The sequence below is a fragment of the Equus asinus genome, chromosome 6, assembly GCF_041296235.1.
Source record: "Equus asinus isolate D_3611 breed Donkey chromosome 6, EquAss-T2T_v2, whole genome shotgun sequence".
Classification (NCBI taxonomy): Eukaryota; Metazoa; Chordata; class Mammalia; order Perissodactyla; family Equidae; genus Equus; species Equus asinus.
Window position 1 is genome coordinate 54,091,941 of NC_091795.1, and position 27,117 is coordinate 54,119,057.

Here is a 27,117-nt window from a genome sequence, read left to right on the forward strand (position 1 = left end):
TTAATGTACTGGGAAAAGAAAATATGCTCTTGCGAGACGTAATTTTGGGAATTATTGAATTTTTTTTGGTGTGGTAATAATAGAGGATCAGTATGTGTTAATAACTCCTGGGTGTTTGAGACAAATGGTTGCTTTATTCTTTGTAGGGTACGATGTTATTTGTGTATATCATTTTAGTTATTTATATATCCATAACACCAAATCAATAAACTCAGCATTTGTGTTTGTATGTTTATAGCATTTACTATTATTGTCTCTTTTGAATATTGTATATATTTACTTCTTAGTTGTGTACTTTACATATCCATTTCCAACACATGTACATTAATACATTTTACTATGGTGATGAATCTTTTGAGTATTTTTAAAAAATATATTTTTAACAATTTTAAATTTATCTATTCCCAGGGATATGTGAACAGATTGATAGTATGAAGACAAAACAGCTGAATAGTTGTGAGGGTAAAGCCAGAATCAGCAGTGGGATATCATGTGGCTAGGGTATGGTGAAAAGGCTGATGGATTAGGAACACCAGGATGTTGGATTTTTGTGTCTTTACATCATGCAAAAATCCAAGCAATAATCTGGGTAATAGGTCCTAGCATACATACTTTAGCTTCATTTCTTTCACGTGCTTTTCTTGATGAAAAATTGTTACCAAACTGAGTTTTGTTAACTCTTGATGAAGTCTTAAAAGGATGTATAACTGTCATTTTTTAAAAAAAGAATTTATAGGGAAATGTATTGTTGTATGCAGATTTCCAGTGGAAACCTGCAGATGCTCACATAAGAAACATTTTTCCCACTCTTTGAATAAACATGTTTGCAAGCCCAGTATATTTGCATACCCAAGAGAATAATTGTTTCAAAGATATGGGCTGTGAACACATGTGGTTGTCTACTAGATTATGAACATCAGACTTGAGACATATATTTTCAGGTGTACAGCTTGAGGAAATTATTGAATACTCAGCACAAATGCTATGTCTTGGGGAATATTTGGAGAAATGTAGGTGCTACTGTACTTTGAATAATCAGTCCCTCCAGCTCTGATTGCGACTGATGGGAAATTTATTTTATTTTCCCTTGACAAAGGGAAAACAAAATTGTAGCTATCTTACTGCATATTTTGTTAAGCAATTTCCATTTTATACTTGCATTTTACAGATGTTCTGAAATGGTTAAGCCAAAAAAGCATGTTTCAACTCACGTGTAACTTATAACAAAATGCATTCCCATCAGTTGGTTAAAATATATATATATATATCTGTAAAGATATAAAGTCTCATTGATAATTCAGATACATGAATAGAAGCATCTCACAGGCCATTGTAATCCTTTCTTGCTTTATGAGTAAGAAGTTATAAAGTCACATACTTTGTCTGAATGTTTGCCTTCTCATTTGTCTTTTGTAATTTATTGCAGTGGAGCTGACAGATGTTGAAAGATGTTTAGAGACACATGAAGCCTAGCAGCTCCTATAGATCTGAAGAAGCTCAAGTCCTCAACCCATTACCTTCAGAATGTGTTGTAACTTATGTTTATTAAATTGGCTCCAGGTTTTATTTTTCAGAGAAGCCTCCAAATAACTAATTTTCCAAAATATGTCAAGTGTGAGCCATACTCCCTGTTAGAGAGCAGCTATTTCAAGTTATCCTGGTATAATGGGGGCAACCATACAGCCTGCTTTGCCCAGGCCAGGAGAAATTATTACTAGTGCCCCCTTATGCTCTCAAAAGGTACCGTTTTAGATGATAAATTATATGGCCACACTACATTTAAAAGGCTATGATTCATAATCTTCTGAAGGAAGAAAAATTGGTCTACTATAACATATTCATGCACTGTACCCCCCACCTATTCAAGCATTCCATTTGTTATCAAATATTTTGTACCCCTACTCTTTGGGCTGAAGCATATGATTTCTTTCTATTTTGGTTAGAAGTATGTTCAGGCTCTTTTACCTTGGTAATTATGGAAAATATTACTATCTCTATAATTAACGAATTCTACATAAATTTCTCTCAGGATTTTCCTGTGGTAGAGTAAGGAAACCTCTCTATATAAATGCATTTTAATAGTTTATCCTGCAAAAATTTGCATTTGTTCTTCCACTATTATTTGTCAACAAACAAGTCTGTACATATAAACAACTTATAGAAAATATTTTTGATATGCCAACTAAATGTATTTGAGTGAAGACAAGTTATTCCTGTGGAATGCTAACTGTCAAAAGTTTCATAGTAACTAAACGGCTTTGTATTAATTTCTATATCATCGGTCATTGAGTCGTTACTTTAGAGAAAGGCATGCTCTTCTCAGGTCAGATATACAGAGGACTAAATCTATTTTTGGAGTTATTTTCTGTTTATAGTAAAAATGTTGACCTTTAGTTCCTCTGTTCTTGAAATTGGATGATTGGAAAGCTGATTAGACACAGGGCTAGATGGCGTGTAGGAGCCTGCATCACAAAGTTCTTACAGTCATTCTCAGAATGTGTTTTATATACACTTGAACAAGCCAGAACTCTCAAATAACATGAATGTTTTTGAACTTTAGATTAAAAAATAAGAAGAACCAGAAAGAGTCATTGAAAAATAATGTTTATGGAGCCAGGTACATTCAGCCTAGTCTTCCATTCATCTATATGCAGAGTACTTTTGTATAATCATATTTACAATCCTGGAGGCTAAAAGGGCATCAATTAACTTCTGTTCAGAAACCCTGTAGGTAATAGGGACAGTCATAGTTTTAAAAAGATTTTAAGCAAGGAAACTAAGCCATTGAAAGAGTCCCTGGGCTGACCCTGTGGTGTAGTGGTTAAGTTCATGTGCTCCACGTCAGTGGCCTGGGGTTTGTGGGTTCAGATCCTGGGCATGGACCTACACACCGCTCATCAAGCCATGCTAAGGTGGCATCCCATATGCAAAGCAGAGGAAGATTGGCAATAGATGTTAGCTCAGGGCCAATCTTCCTCTCCAAAATGAAAAAAGAGAGAGAGAGAGAGTTCTTGATCAGCCTTCTGTTAATAAAAAACGGAAATAAATCTTCTAAGTCTGAAAGCATTCCAGATAATTGTAGTTTTACTTTATATTTTGTATTTGTACTATAAGAATATTGGAAATAAGATGTCTTATTTATTCTGTTGGGGAAAAGTCAGTAGCCACCCATAGGATGTGTATCTTCAACCATCAGATATCAAGCTTGGTCAGAGTTCACTGAAACTTAAGTGCTGCCTCTCTTCATTTGTACAATTTGATTTTATCCCTTTACCAATGTTCGGAGTGGGTCAGAAATAGCACATCCATGTGTAATATGCGTATTTACACTGTTTCCTAAACCACACTGTTTAGTTTGGGGATATGTGTCAGGTGATATTCAGGCTTATAATGGAGGAATGATATTATATTAGGACTCTTGAAGTTTTTTCTAATACAAGAGGTTAGAAATAAACTCTCACTTTTTCTTATTTGTTTTTTTCTCATTGGAACAACACCCTTCATTGCTAACTTTCTCATTGCCAACTAACAAACTATCCAGGTATCCTTTGTAACAACAAATGAGCATTACTTCCTTTGTTCTTGCTCACGATCATTAGTAACTTTAAGATAAGTCATCAGTTGTTGTCTTCTATAAGGCACAGCCTTAAATACTTGAATATAGATGCTTATATTTGATGAAGTTATCTGCTATCCTTCCTAAACTTAACAAGCGTGTAGTTGACAAGTCTTTCTAGTTCCATGGCAAGTATATGCCATTCCTAGTGAATGACTTCACAATTTGTAACAGCACACGTGGTTTTGAGATCTTAAGTCGTAAGCCTTCTCCTTTGGGTCTCCCTTTACCCATCACGTTCAGTGTGGGTTTCCTGGGGGTCCAAATGCTTGCCAAACCTGAGTGGGCATCCTCAAGTTTGTCTGGCTCTAACTGCCCAGGAAAACCTGAGCTTGTATGGCATTGTTATTCATGAATCACGTCCACAAGGTTTTTGACTTTTTTCTGGTTGAGTCGCAAATGAGAGACGGAAATCAGGGACCTGATTATCAGCCACATCAAAAAAGTGAGGTATTTCGAAGACAGGAAATACATAAAAACAGTGAGGAGATTGTTGAGTAGGGAGGCAAATTCAGATAAAACTCACATACTTTTTATTCCTGACATGGAATCTTGGCTAGATGTCATTGTTATAGTTTTGAAATTGAGCTCTGGCCCATCTTCAGGCAAATGATTCCCCACGTCTATATACGGCTTGTGTTTTACAGTTATTCATATATTATCTGTAATGTTAAAACATCAGGTAAATCCTCAAATTTTATGATACATTTTTAAACGACAGAGCATAGGTTATGTTGTCATAACCCCCTAAACAAGCAAGCACATCACAGAGAAGCAGCACTAACATACAAGCATGCCAGTTAAGAATTTAAATGAAATAGATATGTTTTTCTCAGAACCTAATAGATTATCTCAAATAGAATAAAATGCACATATGTTAAATTCTTGATTAAGCCCTACATTTTCAGCTTTCTTCACATTCTTGGTTTGTGCTTACTGTAAGATAGAAATAACTGTACTTCAAAGGTTAAACGTTTTCAGAAACCATTTCAGTTTTACATAAATTTAAAGTTTTGAAATATTTACTAATTGCATAAATGTATACTATTGTTTCCTTTCAAAATTTGTTTTCTAGGAGCAGATAATAGATTCCCACTTTCTACTGCACATTTAGATGTTTCTTTTATTTTTGAGTATACCTTCTCCTCAATATCTCTTCCCACAGAATTTGGGAATTTTGTGCCTCTCATGTTTTATTGAAAGCCTCTCTGCCTTTATATCATTTCGTTTTCCGGTTTTATCCTTTTGTCTGAAGGCACATTGCAGCACGCCTGGCTTAAGGACTCTAGACAGCGAGGGAAACAGATAGCCACAAGAGTATCTCTAGTCAAGGTTGAAAGAGAGCACATTGCTTTCTAAACCGAACGCCGTGAATGGGGGACATTTAGGTTATTGCCATGACAATTCTAATTGTTGGAACTTTATTCTTATTATGGTCTTTATTCAGTTGGATTCACCCTAACAGCACACACAGACGAGTCACTTTAATTTCTGGGCTGGTTTTGGAGAACATGTAGCCAAGAATCATCATCTTTTTGTTGCGATAACAAAACACACGGTCAAGGGGGGTCTAAATGGAATTGCATTTTATAGGCATGCAGAGATCGGTATGAAGTAAGACATGCTCTCTTTGACCCCTGGAGGCTCTTTCTCACAAATGATGGGGCTACATTTTAAATTACAGGAGATTCCAATTACTGTGAAATTATGGGGCTATGGGAGCTCCCTCTATGGGCTAATTTAACGTCTGCAAATTATATTTCTTCTTCTTCTTCTTCTTTTTTTTTTTTCCTTCCCATTTTTTTCCCCAACAAAGCCTCTGTGTGGCCTCTGGGATGGGGTGGCCGCCTAAGGGCCCTGAGGTTGTGCTCCTTGGAGCGTGTGCAAGATGGCTGCCCCAAGGCTGTTTGAAGCTGGCGCGTTTGAAGCTGCCGCGCGTGTTTGAAGCTGCGGCATTTGAAGCTGTCGGGCTTGAAGCTGGCGCGTGTGTTTGAAGCTGCGGCATTTGATGTTGCTGAGGACGTTTGTAAATTTGAGACAGACTTTAATATTGTTAGACGGTAGGGGAGTCCTTTTCAACCCCCTTTTCATTTTTTTTTTTTTTACTTGAACTTTTAAAAAGTTTTATTTAACTTTTTTTTTTTTCAACTATTTTAACTACTTATGTCAGCCGAGGAATGCTGTGATTCACAGCCATTATTGTAAGGAGGCTGTTATGTATTTTTAGTGCTGCTGGGACCATAGGAATTCTTGAGTGGCTTTGACTGGATACAACAATGTGGAGAATAATCCCAACTGTGAAAAGTGCTACTGTGGCCACAGAACAGTACAGAATAATTTTGAAAAAGGGCAGTCTCCTTGTTGCTTTTAGAAGAAGGCCGAGTATGCCCACTGTTGCATTTGCGATATTGATGAGGGTAGAGGTAGGACAAATGTATGTGAGTAGAAGTAGTTGGAGATGCACAGGTGTAGGAATTAAATTTGCAGTTTTCCAGGAGCAAAGCATTTGTCTAATTTCTTCCTATTATTTTTTCCTTCAGTTTCTGTAAGAACTAGACAGAAAGGTGGTTGTCTTTTAAAACAATACCGTCAACCCTTTGGATGATACTGTAAAAATGAATGGTGCTTTATATGGAGAGCATCTTCTTTGAAAATGTGAGAGAGAAGAGAATGAGTATTGCCTCTGGTGGTAAAGGAAAGAAAAGAGAGAGTTATCGTGTAGTCTGTAGATTGTGGTTTGGGAAACTGTTTGGAGGAACCCAAGATGTGGAAGTGGAAAAGGTGGAGGAAAATTTGGAAGAAGCCATGAATTGTCAAATCCAGAATGGACTGGAGGAGAAACACTTTGGTTTGGGTGCAAATAATGTTTCATTTATTTGCAACATCAGACCTTGCATGCAGAGTTGATGAAATAAGATGTTCTATTGTTCTCCTCTGATAGATGGTTTGGGTTAGAAAGCTGCTTTGATGGGCCTGCTGTCAGTTTTTTTCCTTTAGAAGTGGAATGTTGCATTCTGCTAATGTTCTTTCCCTTGAAAATTAAGTAGTGGTTTCTTGCTGTTGGCTATTTGTCAGGACTTGCACCACTTTACTTATGTGTCCACCATTATTTTCTTTCATTGGGTAGAGCTCAAACTCTATAAAATATGCTTCCATTTTTCAGCCATATTTGGATCATATATCTACCTAGGGTTGAGGTGTTTGGGTCAGTATTTCATTCATTTTAGCAAAGACATACAATTCCCTCAGTTCACAGGAAAAGCTATCTATTAAATCCATACCATTAAAATTGCATTGCCTTTTACTCTAGGCAGAACTGGGTTTTATTCTAATAAATAATTTATATATGAGCTTTACCTAACTAAGAGTAAGATGTGTCTTGCCCATCTTTTGAATGATGAAGATATTTCCCATTTCTTCATAAAGCAGATGATCTTGGACTCTGCTTTCTTGCAAATAATTGTTTCTTAGGATTCCCTTCATTTGTTCAATATTTCTGATTTGGTGGGAATAGAAATTTGCTAAGTATTTTCCCTTGTATTGTTTAGATGCATTTTCTACTCCAACTTTGCATTATTAGCTCCTTCCGTTGTATTTCTTTGAATCCATGTGTCTTTTACATTCTATTAGCTAATCATTTATTTTAGTCTTGATATTTTACCAAATTTATATTTCAAACTTCATATGAGCAACATTGACATTATTTGTTGAGAACTAAGTTTTTACAGACTGCCTAATGTACTAATGATTAATCTATTACAAGTCATTTTATAACACGTTGAAAACTAAGTGGCATGGGAGTATATAAAATTAGTAGCTCTTTGCATTTCACTCATACACTGTTTTTAGAACTTTGTTAAAAACATCTCATAACTCAAGGGGGGAGGACATTGTACACACACACACACACGGGCGCACAGGCATACATGCCCATTTATGTACAGTTATTTATTTTTTGATGTAAAATCTTCCTGATCAATTCAGATTTTTCTCTCATTCCTCAACTTCTTTAATACTCATTTGATCCATATTACTGCTTTTTTAAATTCTCTCTGAATTTTTTAAGATTTTCCTATCTTCACCATAGTATAGTCTATCCAGTTCAGTGGTCTACATTTGGTGGCAAAAGAATTGCTTGAGAATAATTGAACACACATGCTTAAATGAGAACTGCGTGCCTTTTATTATGCATTTGGTTGTAAGCATAGTCAAAGAAAAAGAATAAATGTTGAGAACTGATATATATTACACAATAAGACGCTTCTGGGAAAGTTTAATTGGTCTGCTGCATGTCCCATATCACTCTTGCTTCTTGCTGGTCTGTGCTAAGAAGTTGCTTCTTATTGTCAGAACCTTTATTGTGATTTTTTTTAGTTTTTCATTTTTGCTCTTTTCGTTTCATTTAATTAAAATTAGTTTCAGATAACTTTTCTTTTTAACAGATTTTCACACATTTGTGCTTCTTTCAATAGGTTCCACAAAATATAGGCCATTAACCCAAATAATGATTTCTCTTCCATGGCTCTGTATCTCTCTCTAACTTGAGTGTTCTGTTCTAATTATCTATTTTCTCTGCCTCTATCAGTGGTCTCTTCCATCCTACCATGATGAAGTCTATAAGTTGCTTCCTGTGGTAGAGAAATAATAAGAGTAACTTATTGAGTACAATCCAAGCTGAAAACAGTTTTTCCCATTACACAGAACCATGACCCCATTTTTTGCAGCTCTTAATAACAACATCTCCATTATAGAACCAGGTCAGTGTTGTTTACACATTCATCCACAATATCATATAGGTTTATTGAGTTGATTTAGTAGTAGTTATGAGATGTTATGACCTCACATTGTTGATTTTTCTTTTCTTAGGTGTTCATCAATTATCCTCTCTTTAAGACAAATACAAATTAGAAATTTTATATATAAAATTTTTCACTTGCATTACTTTTTAAAATCAGCTTTATTGAGGTATTATTTACATACAGTGAAATTTACCAATTTTGAATACATAGTTCAGTGACTTTTGACAAATATATATATACATGTAACCACCATGGCAATCATGATATTAAACATTTGATCACACCAAAAATGTCTCTCCTACACTTTGATGTCAATTTCTTGCACTCTCCTCCTGGTGCCACTAATCTTCATTTCACTATAGTCTTTGCCTTTTTAAAAATTTTGTATCAATGGAATCACACAGCATGTGATTTTGGTGTCTAGCTTCTTTCACATAGCATAATGCTTTTGAATTTCATATTGTTACGTGAATCAGTAGATTTTTCCATGTTATTGCTGAGTAGTGTTCCACTGTATAGCTATACCACAGTTTATTTATCCTTTTAACTTTTGATGACTTTTCATTCTTTCCAGATCAGGGTGACCATGAGTAAAGCTGCTGGAAACATTTGTGTGCAGGTTTCTTTTGTGAACCTGTTTTAATTTCTCTTGGGTAAATATCTAGTAATGGAATTTATGGTCATGTAGTACACATATGTTGAATTTTATGAAAAAAACTATTAAACGGTTTTCCAGAGTGGCTGTAGCATTTTTGCATTCCCACCAGCAATGTATGAGAGTTCTAGTTATGCATCATCCTCACCAACGCTTGGTGGTGTTAGTCTTTTTAATTTAGCCATTGTAGTGAACGAGTACATATTTCTTTTCAACTTTTTTTTTTTTTTTGAGGAAGATTAGCCCTGAGCTAACATCTGCTGCCAATCCTCCTCTTTTTGCTGAGGAAGACTGGCCCTGAGCTAACAGCAGTGCCCATCTTCCTCTACTTTGTATGTGGGACGCCTGCCACAGCATGACTTGTGAATGGTGCCATGTCCGCATCCGGCATCCGAACCAGCGAACCCCGGGCCACTGAAGCAGAACATGCAAACTTAACCGCTGCACCACTGGGCCGGCCCCTGAACTTTTTTTTAATTGCAATAATTTACTTCTGTTTTACCAACTTTAGTATTATTATTGTATCTACTGGATTGCATTATGCTTTTATTTTTTTCCTGTGTTATATTCTTTACAACCTTGTTCTTCTGAAGGTTATAAATATGTTTTCTTTTTTTGCTTTATTTTAGTGCTTGCTAAAGTAAGGGAACTAAAATCCAAGTATGAAAATATCAGTAGACCAGAGTCTTGAGTAGCATGGTAATAGTTGATTTTTGCCTCATTTTCTGAGAACTAAGAATATGATATTTGGAGGTTATATCTGAATCAGGACCCTGGGTTTTGTTGGTGTCTATTTACTATCATAGAAACTACAAGTAGGATTGCATATTTCCAAATAAGAGCAACATGATTTTCCAGCAACTAGATTTTTAAATAAATTTTCACATACCTTCAACAACTGAAGGATTATAATACAACTCAGCCCTGTCATTTGCTAAAATGGCTCTGTTTTTATTCTTTGCCTCGTTAGGCAGCTTAGAGAATAGTGTACCATTGTCCATTAAAGAGGTCACTTTTATTTAATCCAGTACCTACTTACATTTGTCAGAATTGGTGATTTTTTAACTTTTTTTTTTATATCACTGACTAAATGTTCTCAGATCTCTGGCTTTGTTCCCTGGGCGCTAAAAAGACACATAGTCACTTTGTTAAAATCCTTTAAAAATCTAGTGTAAATGAGAATCATCATGTCTATTGCCCTATTCTTTTCCATTTAAGAGTGTTTCATTTCAATATGTCCTGGGACCCCGATTTTTCTCGCTAAGGCTCAGTTACAAATTCAGAATAATTACTTAGTTAAGTAATATTTTTTTACCAAAGAGTTTATATAACAATCAAAACTGAATGGTAATGAGTTGCAGACTATAAATTCTCTTTTATCAAAGAGCCATACCTGAAGAGTGAACCCTCATTTCAGAAAATGATTGTACGGTTCTCTTTAAACTTTGGTTAATCTGTATTCATCCTCTCTTGGGTTATTTTGTAGAGTTCTGTGTTTGAAGACAAATCAAATTTCTATATAAACTTTTCAGTTTTGTCAGATCATAAATAAACAATATGATACCACAAAGTGAAATATAGTTGTATTGAAATCATGAATTAATCTAACTTTTTGGGAAATTCATTTTTAGTTCTTTGAAGAGTTTTATGTTGAATGGAAGGTATTTTTTCATGTCAGATTTTCTCATAAACATGCACATTTGGTACCTTTGATTTTAAATCTGTTATTAGTTTAGCGAATAAAAGCTTTGAGGTTCTTTACAGATAATAGATTGAATAATAAAGTTAGAGAATTGTGGGTATTACTGGTTATCTTTTACCAACAGTTTTGCAAATCAATCTCATTTTCCCCTATTTCTATTTGCAGTTAATATTTACCCAGACTGTTACATTTTACCTTAGAAATACCATCAAAACATGAGAGACCAGATTTTTTTTATATAAGGAAAAAAAATTGAATAAAATGATTCACAATTATGATTTTACAAAATTCACTGTAGTAATGATAGACTTATGCTTATTAGTCTACAATTATTAAGATGGCGGATAAACGAACATGCTTTACAAAGATTTTCTTTTAAAAGTGTTGGTATGAAAATTCAGTGTTCATTTCTTAGTTAATCAATATTCCGTATGCTACAAACATCTGGGTTTTGTGGGTGAACTAGTTGTCTTAAATACTGACTTCAACACTTTCTCAAACCTGAGATTCATTTATTCTTTCAGATCCTTTGTATCTGGATTTGAGTTGATTGAGATTATTCCTAGCATCTGTTCTTAGGTCATGATTAAGTACATCTAACAAATAACCAAATGTGTGTATCTTTACGCTAGATTTATTTTTTCTAGAAAGTCAGACTGTTTTCTAGGGAACATGTACTATGGATTTTTCTGGTGTCAAAATCTGAGTGACCAGGGGTAATTCTGAGTATTTGCTTGCCCCCAAATCCCCAAAGAATTCTTGTGTCTCACTCTTCTATAATGGGTATCTTCTTAGTCCAGCTTAAACCCTCCCTGGCAATTTGCATCACAGGAACCCCCACATCTGTTGTATAGTAGGGTTGAATCCAAGGGAATTAAGCTCTCCCCTTAGGAGCTATTGCTCTCATTCATGCTGCACAGAGGGAGGGCATTCCTGCCTTCTTCCTAACCCCACTGCCCAGCCAGGAAAATTCTTCTCAATAGTGTGTGATTCAGAAAATTTATTAGCTATTTTAATACACTGTGATTCTTGAATGTGATTCTTGTAAACCAAAACATCATGGTATCATCCAATTTTAAATATAAATCTTTCTTTGGGAATTTTAATATACGTGCTGTCTGATGATTTTTGAAAAGATGAATTGTGAATTTTATTTTGAAATTTTCTCTTATTTTAAGGGAAGGAAATCTATGACAGAATTTTTCTGAATGGAGATATTTGTCATACCGTACTTTATTTATTTGCCATTTTCTACTCTAGATTACCTCATAATTGTCCTTATGAAAAGTTTATAGCTTATTTATTGCTTCCAAATTATATATGTCAGAATTGATTTTAAAATAAATTTTTAGAATAATTTCTTTGAACGGCTTTCATGCTTTCTAAGTTATAAAAATATATAACAAAAAGTCTCACTTAAGATACCTTGAAAATGAAAAATATCTTGATGTAACATTAGCAAGAAAAAGTGTATGGGAGCTATGTGATGAAAATGGTAAAAGTTTGCTGAGACCTAAGAGACAGTTTTATCAAATGAAGATGAAATGTATTAAAAGATATCTATTTTTCCCATATTAATTCATAGAATTCATATTATCTAATTTAAAAAACCCAGTACATATATTTTTTTTTTAATTTACCATAGGAAATGTTTGTCTCCTGGAATAAAGCGGGTCAGATAGCCAATACAATTGTCTTCTAAGTTATAAACCTGCAATACTGAAGACGGTGACTTTTTTTCTTTTTTGCTAAGGAAGAGTCACACTGAGCTAACACCTGCCACCAACCCTCCTCTTTTTGCTTGAGGAAGGTTTACCCTGAGCTAATATCTGTGTCAGTCTTCCTCTATTTTGTGGGTGGGTCACCACCACAGCATGACTGCCAACGAGTGGTGTAGGTTCAAGACCTGGAGTTGAACCCAGGCTGCCAAAGTGAAGCACACTGAACTTAACCACTAGGCCACGGGGGTGGCCCCAAGGCAGTGTCATTTTGACAAACAAAATAGAAAAGAAGGATAATCAAGACAGATTCAAATATGTAAAACTTTATCGAGTTGGTATTATAAATCAATGGGAGAAAGATGGACTATTTAAGAAGTGGCCCAGGGACAATTACTTAACAAGTGTGGGGAAAAAAATAAATTAGATCTAGTCTCACCTCATATCATATACCAATATAAATTCCAGATGAGTTAAAGACATAAACATAAAATAAAAATATGAGATTTTTGGAAACTATAAAAAATGGACTTGACTGTCTGATTTTGTAATGATGAGTCATTTAAGCATACAGAATAATGAAAAAATCACAAAGGGAAAAATCTGTAGATTTGACTAAATAAAAAATTAGTAATCTGTGAATGACACACACCAAAAAACCTGGTAAAAAATAACCTAGAAAAAAACCTACCAGTAGCAACTGTTTCAGAAGCTTTGTTTCTTTATGGTCGAAGAACTCATACAAGTTAAAACATAAAATGTTAAAATTCTAGTAGAAAAATGGACCAAGTACAGGTTTTAGATGAGTCACACAAGAATTTTTAACATATTAAAAAGAAGTTTGGCTTAAGTTGAAATCAAAGATATGCACCCATAAACACACCACTCAATTAACTGGAATTGTTGATATTTTGGTGAATATTTGGTGAAAATCTTTCCAGTCTTTGTGATCTATCGTATCTCTATCTATCCATTAATTGATCTATTGATTTATCCTTCCATATAGTTACTCTTATATCTAACTCTCCATCCATGTAGCCATCCATCCACTGATACATAATGTGATATATATGTGATATATATTTTTTCTAAAAGAGCTCATAGTGCACATGTTGCTTTTAATTTTTCCCATTTAATATATTTTTAATTTCTTCCCATGTCATTATATATTTTTCCTCCTGCAACATATTCAAACTTTGCACAAAACTTCAGTAGGTAGATGTACCATGGAGTATTCAACCAAGCCCTCTTACTGGGCACTTAGGTTGCTAACAGTTTTTCACTAGAGACACATTGAACATCATTGCAAAGATCAGATTATTTTCTAAGGGTAAATTTTAAAGGTTGGATTTGCTATATGCAGATATTTCAGGATTTTGTCGCATGTTACCAGACTGTTCCTCAGAAAGATTTTAACTTTTACCTTTCCACCAGCAATGCACCACAGTAGCTATTTCTCAAATTCTTGCAAGCACTGGCTAATACATTTTATGTATTTACATAACATTTTATGTAAGTTAAAAAGATGGGCAACATTTTTTTATTCTTTTTCTTTGCATTTTTTGGTTACTAAATTGAGGAACTTTTTTGTGTGTTTTTGGCCATTTTTTTCTTTTGTGAAATTCCTAATCGCATCGTTTCCACCCATTTTCTATTGACATATTAATCTTCTCAGTATTGATTTTTAAATGTTATGTTTGTATTTAAGATAAATATGCCCTTGGATCACATAGATTTTTTAATATAGAGAAGTTTTAAAAAGTTTTAATTAGCCAAATCTATCAATTTTTTCTCATGGTTTCCACTTTTAGTGTCCTGATTATGAGCCCCTACCAGATACTAGGATTACATTAACTAAAATGAGAGATATTTTGATTCCTCTAGTCCATTTTGTCCCAGATTTACAGTTTAATTTTTCAATATGGAAAGCCTGATCAGTGCAATTTTTTAGTGTAGAGCCTTAGAGGAAAACTTAGGACCAGTTGTTTTTTAATTAAAATGAATTCTGTGGAAGGACTATATTGTGAATAAGACTTCCCAGTGACTTCCTTCTTAGTAGCAAAAATTAGGCTCACTGGAAGGACTGAATTACATGAAGATCTTATGGAAGTTAGACATAATTATTTTTAATGTTAATGTTTTTGTGTATAGAGACTGAATTATTCTGGGTTTCAGTAAGTATCAATATACTGTCTTAGCAACTCACATGAGTTTAGTTTTGGGAGGAAATTTTGTTCCTAAACACTTAAATTTAGAAGGTCAAATTAATTTAGAAGATATTGCTTTGATTTTAGTGAAGCAGATCTGTGTTGGCTAGCTGAGAAAATCTCAGAAGCTGGGAAGAAAGGGGAGCTGTGCAACAGACAGTTACTAAAGAAGTAAATGGAAGGCGTATGATAACTCCTATGGATTGATGTGTTTTATATGGTTTCCTGGACCCAATTCCAACATGTATATTGGGGGACTTTCCACACAACAACAAGCAATTCTCAGACACCAGCAGAGTGCCTGGAGAATTCAATTCTGACACTATCTACCTACTGACAAGCCCAGGCTGTTACCTGTACTTCTGACCAACTGGATACACATTGGAAGTTCCAACACCTGCCTCTATCTCAGGATGCCAATCACAAGTCCAGGCTGTTACCTCTACTTCCAACAGACTGGCTGTAAATTAGAGGTTCTCATGACCTCCACCTTGGGTTCAATTAATTTGCTAGAGTGGCTCACAGAACTCAGAGAAAGATTTTACTTGCTAGACCAGTTTATTATAAAAAGAAACAACTCAAAAACAGCCAGATGGAAGAGATGCACAGGGCAAGGTAGGGGGAAGGGGCACAGAGCTTCCATGCCTTCTCCAGGCATGCCTCTCTCCCCAAATCTCAAAGTGTTCACCCTCCCAGAAGCTCTGGAACCCTGGTCTTTTGTATTTTTACATAGGCTTCCTTACATAAGCATGATTGATTAAATCATTGGCCATTGGCAACTGATTCAACCTCTAGCCCCTCACTTCTCCCCTAAGGTCAGGGGGATGGGACTGAAAGTTCCAACCCTCTAATCACAGGGTTGGTTCCTCTGGTGACCAGCGCCTATCCTTAGGTGATCTAGGGGCATTCCAGAAGTCACCTCATTAACATTACAAAAGACATTTATCACTGTCAAGAAATTCAAAGGGTATTTGTGACTCTGTGCCAAAAACAGGAGGAAGACCAAATATACATTTCTTATTATAAATCACAATATCACAAAAGGTGACCCCTTTTATTGGGGGACTTACAAGGTGAAGTTATAATAGTCAATAGGCTGATGAGGAGGCATACCAGGATGCGTGGATTTGTTTTTTCTAAACTACTTAATTCTTCCCATTCCATTTTACTGACATTAGCATATTATTAGTCTTGTGTGTGTTTGCGTAAGAGTGTGAGTATCAATGCTGTAGCACTGAAAGCAGTGCATTTTAATAGCCTGGATCCTTTTCAAAAATGCAGATTTTGATTCAGTAGGTTTTGTCTGAATTCTGACAAAATGAGATTCTGTATTTCTATCCAGCCCCCAGGTAAAATCACTGTGGGGGTTCACAGTCTCCTCCGTGAGTAGCAAAGCTTGAGAAATCTTGTATTGACACTTCTAGTTCTCCACAAAGAAAGTAATAGGTAAAACACATGAAATAGTAAAATTACAATACAAAGAAATGGTTCAACACCCTCTGAGGATGAAGTGAAGTCCACTATCTGGATTTTAAAAGATTATGATAACTTGTAGATGTAGACTAGGTTATGGGAGCTAGTTCCTGGAGAAACAGGTGGGACCGATATAGGCATACTCATTTTATGGCACTTTGCTTTATTGCACTTTGCAGATATCACGTTGTTTACAAATGAAGGTTTGGGACAACTCTGCATCAAACAAGTCTATTGGCTCCATTTTTCCAAAAGTATTTGCTCACTTCAAGTCTCTGTGTCACATTTTGGTAATTCTCGCAATATTTCAAGGTTTTTCATTATTATTGTATTTGTTATGGTTACCTGTGATCAGTGATCTTTGACATTACTTCTGTAACTGTTTTGGGGCGCCATGAACCACACCCATATCAGGTGGTGAACTTAATCAATAAATTTTGTGTGTGTTCCAACTGCTCCACCAATGGGCCATTCCCCTGTCTCTCACCCTCCTTGGGCCTACCTATTCCCTGAGACACAATAATACTGAAATTAGCCCCATTTATAACCCTCAGAGGCCTCTAAGTGTTTAAATGAAAGGAAGAGTCACACATCTCTCACTTTAAATCAAAAGCTGTAAATGATTAAGCCCCTAGATCACCTAAGGATAGGCGCTGGTCACCAGAGGAAACAACCCTGTGATTAGAGGGTTGGAACTTTCAGTCCCATCCCCCTGACCTTAGGGGAGAAGTGAGGGGCTAGAGGTTGAATCAGTTGCCAATGGCCAATGATTTAATCAATCATGCTTATGTAAGGAAGCCTATGTAAAAATACAAGATACAAGAAAGCCGAGATAGGCTGAAAGCTAGGCCTCTTGCACTAGACGGCCAAGTTGTGAATGCAAAGCAAATGCTCTCGAAGGAAATTGAAAGAGCTACTCCAGGGCCAGCCTGGTGGCATAGTGGTTAAGTTCATGTGCTCTGCTTGGCAGCCTGGGATTCATGGGTTTGGATCCCCGATGTGGGCCTACACATCGTTCATCAAGCTATGCTCTGGCAATGTCCCTCATACAAAATAGAAGAAGATTGGCACAGATGTTAGCTCAGGGCCAATCTTCCTTATACATACACAAAAAAATTGCTACTCCAGTGAACATGTGAATGATAAAAAAGTAAAACAGCCTTATTGCTGATATGGAGAAAATTTTAGCGGTCTGGATCGATGATCTAAGCAACCAGAACATTCCTTTTAAGTCAAAGCCTAATTCAGAGCAAGGCCCTAACTGTCTTTAATTCTATGAAGGCTGAGAGATGTGAGGAAGCTGCAGAAGAAAAGTCTGAAGCTAATAGAGGTTGGATCATGAGGTTTAAGAAAACTCCATAGCTGTCGCCGTAGCATAAGTGCCAAATCAAGTAGCAAGTGCTGATGTAAAAGTTGCAGCAAGTTATCCAGAAGACCTAGCTAAGATAATTAATGAAGGTGGCTATACTAAATAGTAGATTTTCAATGCAGGCAAAAACAGCTTTATATTGGAAGAAGATGCCAAGGACTTTCAAAGCTAGTGAGGAGAACTCAATGCTTGACTTGAAAGCTTCAGAGGACAGGCTGACTCTTGTTAGGGGATAATGCAGCTGATGACTTTAAGTTGAAGCCAATGCTCATTAACCATTCTGAAAATCCTAGGACCCTTAAGAACGATGCTAAATCTACTCTGTCTGTGCTCCGTACATGGAACAGCAAAGCCTGAATGACAGCACATTATTGTTTACAACATGGTTCACTAAATATTTTAAGCTCACTGTTGAATCCTACTGGTCAGAAAAAAAATTTCCTTTCAAAATATTAGTGCTCATTGGCAATCCACTGGTGGTTCAAGAGCTCTGATGGAGATGTACAACAAGATTAATGTTGTTTTCATGCCAGCTAACACAACATCCATTATGCAGCCCATGGATTAAGGAGTAATCTTGACTTTCACATCTTATTATTTAAGAAATACATTTTGTAAGGCCATAGCATCTGATGGATCTGTGCAAAGTCAATTGAAAACTTTCTGGAAAGGATTCAGCTTTCTAGATGCCATTAAAAACATTTGTGATTCATGGGAAGAGGTCAAAATATCAACATCAACAGAAATTTGGAAGAAGCTGATTCCAACTCTCATGGATGACTTTGAGGGTTCAAGACTTCAGTGGAGGAGGTAATGGCAGATGTGGTGAATATAGCAAGAGAACTGGAATTAGAAGTGGAGTCTGAAGATGTGACTGAATTGCTACAATCTCATGATAAAACTTTAATGGATTAAGAATTGCTTCTTCTGGATGGTAAAGAGATTGGTGTCTTGAGGTGGAAACTGCTTCTGATGAAAATGCTGTGAAGATGGTTGAAATGACGACACAGCATTTGCAATATCACATAAACTTGATTGATGAAGCAGTGACAGGGTTTGAGAGGATTGACTCCAATTTTGAAAGAAGTTCTACTGTAGGTAAAATGCTGTCAAACAGCATCACATGCTACAGAGAAATCATTCATGAAAAGAAGAATCAACTGATGCAGCAAACATCATTGTTGTCTTATTTTAAGAAGTTGCCACAGCCACCCAAACCTTCAGCAACTACCACCTTGATCAGTCAGCAACCATCAACATTGAGGCAAGACCATCCATGAGCAAAGATTACAACTCGCTGAAGCCTCAGATGATGGTTAGGATTTTTAGTAATAAAGTATTTTTTAGTAAGGTATGTACCTTTTTTTTATACATAATGCTATTGCACATTTTAATAGACTACAGTATAGTGTACACATAATTTTTATATGCACTGGGAAACCAAAACATTTTTGTGCCTTGCTTTATTGCGATGTTTGCTTTATTGCAATATTCGCTTTATTGCAGTGATCTGGAACCAAACCTGCAACAGCTCTGTGATATGCCTGAATAATGTTGCTGATTCTCAGCCCACACCTTGAGAAATAAGATCTTTTTCTTTATTTTCTTTAAACTTTCTTGAGATATAGTTCACATATGATGCACATAACCAATTCTTGAGCCTTCTTGAGCTCAGTAAACATACTGAGCCACTATTAACCATACAGAACTAAACCCTTTTTTTTCTTTTTTACTACTGATCCCCTTCCCTTGAGAGGAGTTAGCAAGAAACAGGACTAGTGCATCTCTGAGAACACCTTCTGTTGGCTTTCCTTCCAGGAAGAAAATGAGCATAAAGTTAGCACTGAGCTTTTCTGGAACCACGGACATGGGGTAGGTATCACAACATACCTAGAAGAAACTGGTGAGCCAGATCAGGGATTTTTGCTGAAAAGGAGCAAGCCAAAGGGTGCCAGGAGCCAGAGCTGGGTGTGGGATGAGTCCCCCAACAACAAGGCCCACAAAGGCACGAGCACGCCCTAAATCTGCACTGGGTAAACTAAAGGTGGATTTAGACCTTAGACACTGACCTTCAGCCATTGTATGAGCATGTGTGTGTGTTTTCCTGATTATAACAATAAATCATGTTCCATGAAGAAAGTGTGGAAGTGATAGAAAAAGACAAAAACAGCCTATAATAAATCATACCATAATAATATAATAACAATATTATATAATAATATCACCTTTATCTCTATATCTGTCTAAAGTTACATCTTTTTTTTAACTTACCCTTTTTTGGAGGGGTAGTGAGAATTTAAGGTCTTAAGTGTTATGAAGTATAGGACCCTTCGAGAACTGGAAGTTAATGACACAGATAATAACTGGGTGAGTTATCTAGATCTAGAGAGACAAGCACGGTGCCTCAAGTTCTTATGTTTCATCTTCTGCCATAATCACGGCCATGACTGCTATTTGGAGAGAAGCCAAAAAACACCATTTGGGGCAATGTTTAGCTCCTAGCCCAGATTTCACCAGAAAGCTTGACCCCATTTCTGCCCAGCTTGGGGACTCAGACACAGCTATATATTTGATATGAAATGTTGAACTATATTTCAGTATTATTGCATTAGAATAGTGGTTCATATTTTTCTTTCCTCAAACTAGCACATATCATATAGAGTCCAGACAAAAGTTGACCAACATGTCTAAAAAGAACAGATGTCCCTAACCAATACTTTGAGCATTTATTCTCCTATAATATTAGTGCCAAAGGTAACATAATCCTTCTAGATATTTTTGTCATGTTTGGATTTTTTGGCTGCCCATGAAAATGAATTGTTGCTATTATTTGTGATCTTTGATATTAAAGGAAACACTATTTTATAAACTTTGAAACTTTTCTTGTTTTACAGTTTAGCACTAAAATTTTTGAATGGTCTGAGCTAGGTTAATGATCAAACTGTTAAAGCACGACTCCACGGGATCCCTCACCTCTTACAAACATATTTAGTGCTAAATTTATAAGCCTCTCTTTTGTGGAGCACCAAAAGGGTCATTTTCAAGTGAGCAACCTTTTTAATCTCAATTTTGCCATCTGAGAATCACTTAAGTGTTGCCCAGTTCAAGGGCGTACATTATAGCCAATCCCAAGTAATATAATTCACACTCTTTTTCTAATACTACAGTGTATGATCTTTGAAAAAATTTTGTACAATATATCTGATGACATATAGGTCCCAGTGCAAACTTTACCACTGATGAGAGATGACTGGATAGTTTCATGGAACGCGAGCTCTCAGAGGGCAGCCGAGAAGACAGATGTGTCGTTTCAGTTCCTTTGGTTTACTAGGAAGTTGGTGTGTGGTGTGGAGATTCACCATGTCTGTCTACTTCAGGGAAATGTTCATAGTATTTATTTTATTTTTCAAGACATTACTCCTGTACTTAGATAAATGGAGTTTTTCCTGTGCCAGTGGGAGTTCACTCTATCTGTTTAGATAATGTACAGATAGATTGACATCTTCTGTTTTTTTTCCTTTTCTTTCCTGTTTTTGGAACACAGCCATTCTCATTTATTTCATTATTGTCTGTGGCTGCTTTTGTACTAAAAAGGGAGAGTTCAGCAGTTGATATGAGACCATATGGACGGCAAAGCCTAAAATATTTACTATCTGACCCTTTACAGAAACAGTTTCCAACTCCTACCATGGAGGGATGGTACAGAGGAACTGTTTATTGGGCCATCTACTCCTTCTCCCGTTTAGCCAATATTCATTCAACAAACATATGGGGGATTTATTATATAAGCCAATTGAAGGAAAAACGAATCTTGACTGCCCTTCTGATAATATGCAGACTAGATACCCTGAACCATACTTCCAGTGAAAACATTTAAATTTAAAAGTAAAATAAAACTTTTGAATTACAGTGCAGAGCTAGCAAGAAATTTTGATTTCCTCAGAATCCAAAAATAAGGTGATTGTGGGAGTCCAGATAGACACACTAGGACTAAAGCTCACTTTTGCCTAGGGGGCCTTTGCATAACTAGTGATCTTGATCTTTGGTTTGGATGTCTCTGCAAGGTGCACAGGACTTGAAACACATCCTCGGCCTGCATAGGGGAAGAGGGCTTCGGGGGGCCTGTTCTGTGACTCTGGTAACCCAAAGGGCTACACTTTCAGTCTAAGAGCAAATTAGAAATAAATTTCCATAAACAGGAGGAATTTCCAAACAAACTTTGGTGGTAGGTGGGGACAGCTCCAAGACTGCTCCAAGTCTTCATGGCATAAGCTGGCCGGAAAAACAAAAAGAAAGCAAACAAATAGAAAAACCTCACACACAGAATTTATTTTAAAATAAGGCCTCATTTAATGGTCTGGGACTTTATGGAGGTATGGAGAAGTCCACTTTGAAGGAAATTACTTTCAACTCAGGCCTCAAAGAATTCCCAAAGATAAAGTTACAAGGTAGGAGAGTGCATAATCAGGAATTAAAACTCACACATACACACAAGGAAATAAATCACCATGAAAGAGAGTCAGCAGAAACAAGGCATAGCAAAATTCAACCAGAAAAGATTTCAGATAATGAATTTATACAAGCATAAAAATAAAATATTATTCAAGTATAAACTACAAATATGTTTAAAATTTGAAAAGAGTAGGAAAATACAAGGAAGAACTATAAGAAGATCAAGTAGATTTGAAAAAATCTGACCTTAACAATATAATTTCACAATTTTAAAATATTTCAAAAGATGAGTTAAATAGCAAACTACGCAGAGGTAAAAGGAGCGTCAGGGACCTGGAATATTTGAGGAAATTGTCCAGAATACAGCATAGAAAGCCAAAATGATAAAAATTATGGAAGAAGACAGATTGAGAGGTGTAATAAAGGGAAAACGCACCAGATATATCTGACTGGGTTCCAAGAAGGGAGAAGTAGAATGTAGCAGAGTTACTGCTTAGAGAAATAATAGCAAAGAATTTCCAGGATTGACAGAAAACACTTGATTTTCAAATACAGAAGTCTCAAAGGATAAATAAAAATAAATTCAAACCTAGAACACTGAAGCACAGAAAATATATAAAAAGCTACTCAGTGAGTAAAAACAGTTTACAAAGAAAAGATGATTAGACTAAGCTGACATTGCAATCAGTAATGGAAAATGAAAGAAAGTGTGGAATCCTATCTTTAAACCACACATAGAAAAGGACTGTCTACCTAGAATTATACATGCAGAAAACTCTCTTCCAAAAATGAGGCAACATGAAGACAGTTTCTGAAAAATAAGAGCTGAGAGAGTTTTCCACTGGCAGTCCATTTCCAAAGGGAATTCTGAAATAGGTCCCTCAGGAATGAGATCAATCCCATTTGAAAAACCTAAGATACAAGAAAAGAGAGAGAGAGAGAGAAATAAGTCTGGAGAAAATATAAACAAAGATTAACTATATAATACAAGTCTAATGTGAGGGAATAATTAACCAAAATACGATTACCAAAATAGTATTTGTCTGGAGGAGGTGACTGGAGTTAAAGGGCTCCAAGGTTCTTGAAAAGTTTGGGAGGAATTAATAAAAGATTGGTTATCTTAGGTTTAAAGTTAAGTATGCTTATTAAAATTAATAAGGACACCATTAAGATAAAATATGTGTATAGCTCTCAAGTTACTATATGGAAAATTCTAATGAGAGGAAATATCAATCAATAGCAATGTAAAAGTCAAATGGGTAAAAAAATAAAAATAAATGGGATAAATAGAAAGCACCAACTAAAAGAGTAAATATATAATCATACTCAACATAAATGAACTAAACTTTTCAGGTAAAAGACAAAACGGATTAATTTTCATTTGGGAGATAGAATGAATTTAAAAAAAAATAAATAACAGATTTCAGTCTAAAACAAATGAACACATACAAACTCAAGTTGTAAGAAGAAAAAAGATGTACTAGCCAAACATTAACTAAAGAAATCTTGTATAGACATATTACTACAAGATAAAGTAGATTTTAAGGCAAAAAGAAGAGAAAAAGATATAAAGTAGATCAAAATGTGTTGACTAAAATTTCAATTCATCAGGAAGATATAAAAATTCTAAACTTTACATAACTAAAACTACAGCTTCAAAATATATAAAGCAAAAATTGATAAAACTACAAGAAAAAAATTGGCATGTGTGCCAACATACTGGGAGATTTGAAAACAGCTCTCCAGGAATTTTCAGATCAGACAGAATTGAACAATGCAATGAACAACCTTGATGGAAGAGACATATAAAGAATACCATACCCAATAACTGGAAGATATACAGAAAAGTTACCAAATTTGATCAAGTCTCAATGTAGTAAAACAATTAGCAAAAGAGCTAAGTCAACAGATATTAGGAAAAAGGAAATAACATACATAAAAGGTCTAATTAATAAAATACCAAAACAAAGAAGAAACGTGGGGGGGGGTGGGAATCAACAAAACTAAAGTTGGTTCTTTGAAAAGACCAATGAAATTGATGATCCTCTGGCAAGCGTGATCAAGAGAAAATGAAAGAGGGCAAAAAATAAATACTATTAGGAATGCTTAGAGAATGAAAAATTCATCCAGGTTTAAAAAGGATAATAAAAGGACATTATGAACACCTCAATGCCACCAAACTTGTGACCACATGAAATGGCAAATACCTAACATAAATTGCCAAAACAGAATAAAAAAAGAAATAGAACATATGAATGTTCTACATCCATTAAAAATTATATCAGTAGTTAATCTTCTCAAAAATCACTGTTACCACATAGTCTCATTGGAATCTTTAACCAAAGCTTTAAACAACTACAGATTCAAATCTTCTAAAATTCTTTTTTTTTTCTTTTTTGCTGGGAAAGATTCTCCCTGAGCTAATGTTTATTGCCAATCTTCCTCTCTCTCTTTTTTTTTAACTTCCCAAAGCCCCAGTACATAGTTGTATATTCTAGTTGTAAGTCCTTCTAAGTGAGCTGCCACCACAGCATGGCTACTGACAGACGAGTGGTGTGGTTCCATGCCCGGGAACCAAACCCAGGCCACTGGAGCAAAGTGCACCAAACTTTAACCACTAGGCCATCAGAGCTGGCTCATAAAATTCTTTCAAATGAGAAAAAATGAGTCTACTCTCCAACTTATATTTTTGAGACAAATACAGTATAAAAAAGGACAATTATAGGCTGATTTCACTGTGAACTTAGACTTAAAAACTTAAAGTATTAGCAGAAAAAATTGAGCAATATTTAACATTATACAGTAGCCAAGTGATTTTTTAAAAATGGGAGTGTAAAGTTGGCACAACATCAGACAACAATAGGATCATCATATAGATGCAGAAAAATTACTTGAAACAATCAATAATAAATAATGATAAAATTTCTCTAACAAAGCAGATGAAAAATGAAATTTCTTAACCAGATAAAGAGTTTCTGCAAAAAAAATGACATCATATTTAATGGTAGAATATTGAAAATTTTATCTTTTTTTTTCTATGGACCTGGATAATGTGATTTTAAAATGTGTATGGGTAGCAATGGGCAAGAAGAGCCAAGATATTCCTACAGAAGAAGAAGTTTGGAGGACATACTCTACCAGATATCAATTCTTATTATAAAGTTACAGTAATTAAGATATATGTTGTTTTTGTAGGTTTAGACAAATAAGCCAGTGGAACAGAAGAAAATCCAGAAACAGACCCATCCTTTCTTTAAGACAGCACTGGCATTGCAAATCAGTGGAGAAAGTATTGCCTGCAAGAGATGTGCTGACACAACTCCTTGCCAACATGGGAGAAAAGAACTTTCTTTACCTCACTCCTATGTCACACCATGTACAAAAATCAGTTCCATGCATTAAAAATCTTAAATGTGAAAAGCAATTTCTAATCTTTTGGAAGATAATATAGGAGAATATATTTATGCCTGTGGTTTAAGAAAGATTTCTCAATGAAAATACAGAATTAGCAAATTACATCAGCAAATTTGACTTCAAAAAATTTATGAATATCTATTTATCAATAGACATCATAAAGTGAAAATGGACCACAACCGGGACCAATGTACTAACAACATATATATGCACTGGCAAAGACTTAGATTCTACAATATACAAATGTATTCTACACATTTATGTGTAAAAGCCAAATAATGCCAAAGAAAAGATGGACAAATGACTTGAATGTACACTTCACATTAAAGGATGTGTGACTAGCAAGTAAACAAAAGAAAAGATGTTGACTTCATTAGCAATCATGAAAATACAAGTTGAAATGACAATGAGATACCGTTTACAGTTACCAGATTGGTAGAAGTTAAAAACGTCACAATATCTTGTATTGGTAGGAATGTGGAGAATTGGGAACTCTCATACAAAGTATTTGAGAATGAAAATAGTTAAAATCACTTTAGAAGTCAGTCCATATTCTATAATAAAGTGGAACATGCCAATTTCCTACAATTGACCTGTATGTACCCAGCAGAAATGCTGTACATGTTCACCTGGGGACAGGTAAAAGAAGATGCATAGATAACCTTCTTTATAACAGCCAGAAAAGTAGAAAATATCACAGATGTCCATGGGTAGTGGAAAGGATAAATGAAATTTGATATATTCATGAAATGCAATATTATACAGCAGTGCAAATGAGTATGCTACAACTATATGCATCATCACAATTAAATCGAAAAAGCATAACATTGGATGAACAAACCAAGACATAGATTATGTCCAATATGATTTCATTTATAAAATAAAACATAACATGCAAAATCAAACATTATAATACTTAAGATAAACTATAAATAAGGTATGGGAATGATGAGGACTAAATTCAGGGTGGTGGTTACCTCTGAGAGTGGGCCACTGATGTGGGTGTGATCAGGGAGGTGGCTTCAAAAATACCAATAATGTTATTTTAAAGTTGGGTGGTGACTGTGTGTGACTGATTCTTTTATAGGTATTTTTCATTTACATGTTATTCACAATATAAAATATTTTTCAGTGATGCTTATTTCAAAAAAGGAGAAAAAGACCCTCTGCTTTGTTTATGTTAGAAGATTGAATAATTCCAGTTATAGTCTATCCTGCCATATTTGTGCTTCTGGGACATTAATTAGCTCTTACACAATTTGAAAATAGGGAAATGATATCTGTTTAGAATGGCAATCATGTGGGTTCATGATCATATGTGGGTTAATATTTTGTGCCAGCAAGTAACAACATTTAGACTCAAAGTACACTAACACAACAGTGCATGTAAGGCGTGGAGGGAAGGAGTACTGTCCCTGTCCGTGATGTCTACTGGCGGCAAGCTCTTTCTCTGGCTCACTTGACCACATGCTCCGTTTTGTATAAGCTAACTGTTCTGATGCATTTTTTTCCTTTTCACAAAATTCAGCAGCCTCCACCTTTTCTTACACTTGCTTCCATTATGCTACTTTCACTCATCGTTATTAAAAAGTAAAGTCCTATATTTATCATGGTGTTTCTTTTTTCTTTGTTTTTGAGGACTATTAGCCCTGAGTTAACATCTGCTGGCAACCCTCCTCTTTTTGCTGAGGAAGACTGGCCCTGAGCTAACA

General features: G+C 35.4%; 1 long non-coding RNA gene across 4 annotated transcripts in view; it reads left to right on the top strand.

Annotated features, from left to right (window-relative positions):
- LOC139045597 (uncharacterized) overlaps positions 1–27,117 on the top strand; it is a 228,164-nt gene that overhangs the window by 57,500 nt on the left and 143,547 nt on the right. The window contains exon 4 of one of the 4 annotated variants that reach the window (XR_011504290.1): positions 19,358–19,411. The exons of the other annotated variants lie outside the window; for them this stretch is intronic. This is a non-coding gene — a long non-coding RNA (uncharacterized lncRNA). The remainder of the gene's footprint in view (positions 1–19,357; positions 19,412–27,117) is intronic. 4 annotated transcript variants of the gene reach the window in all.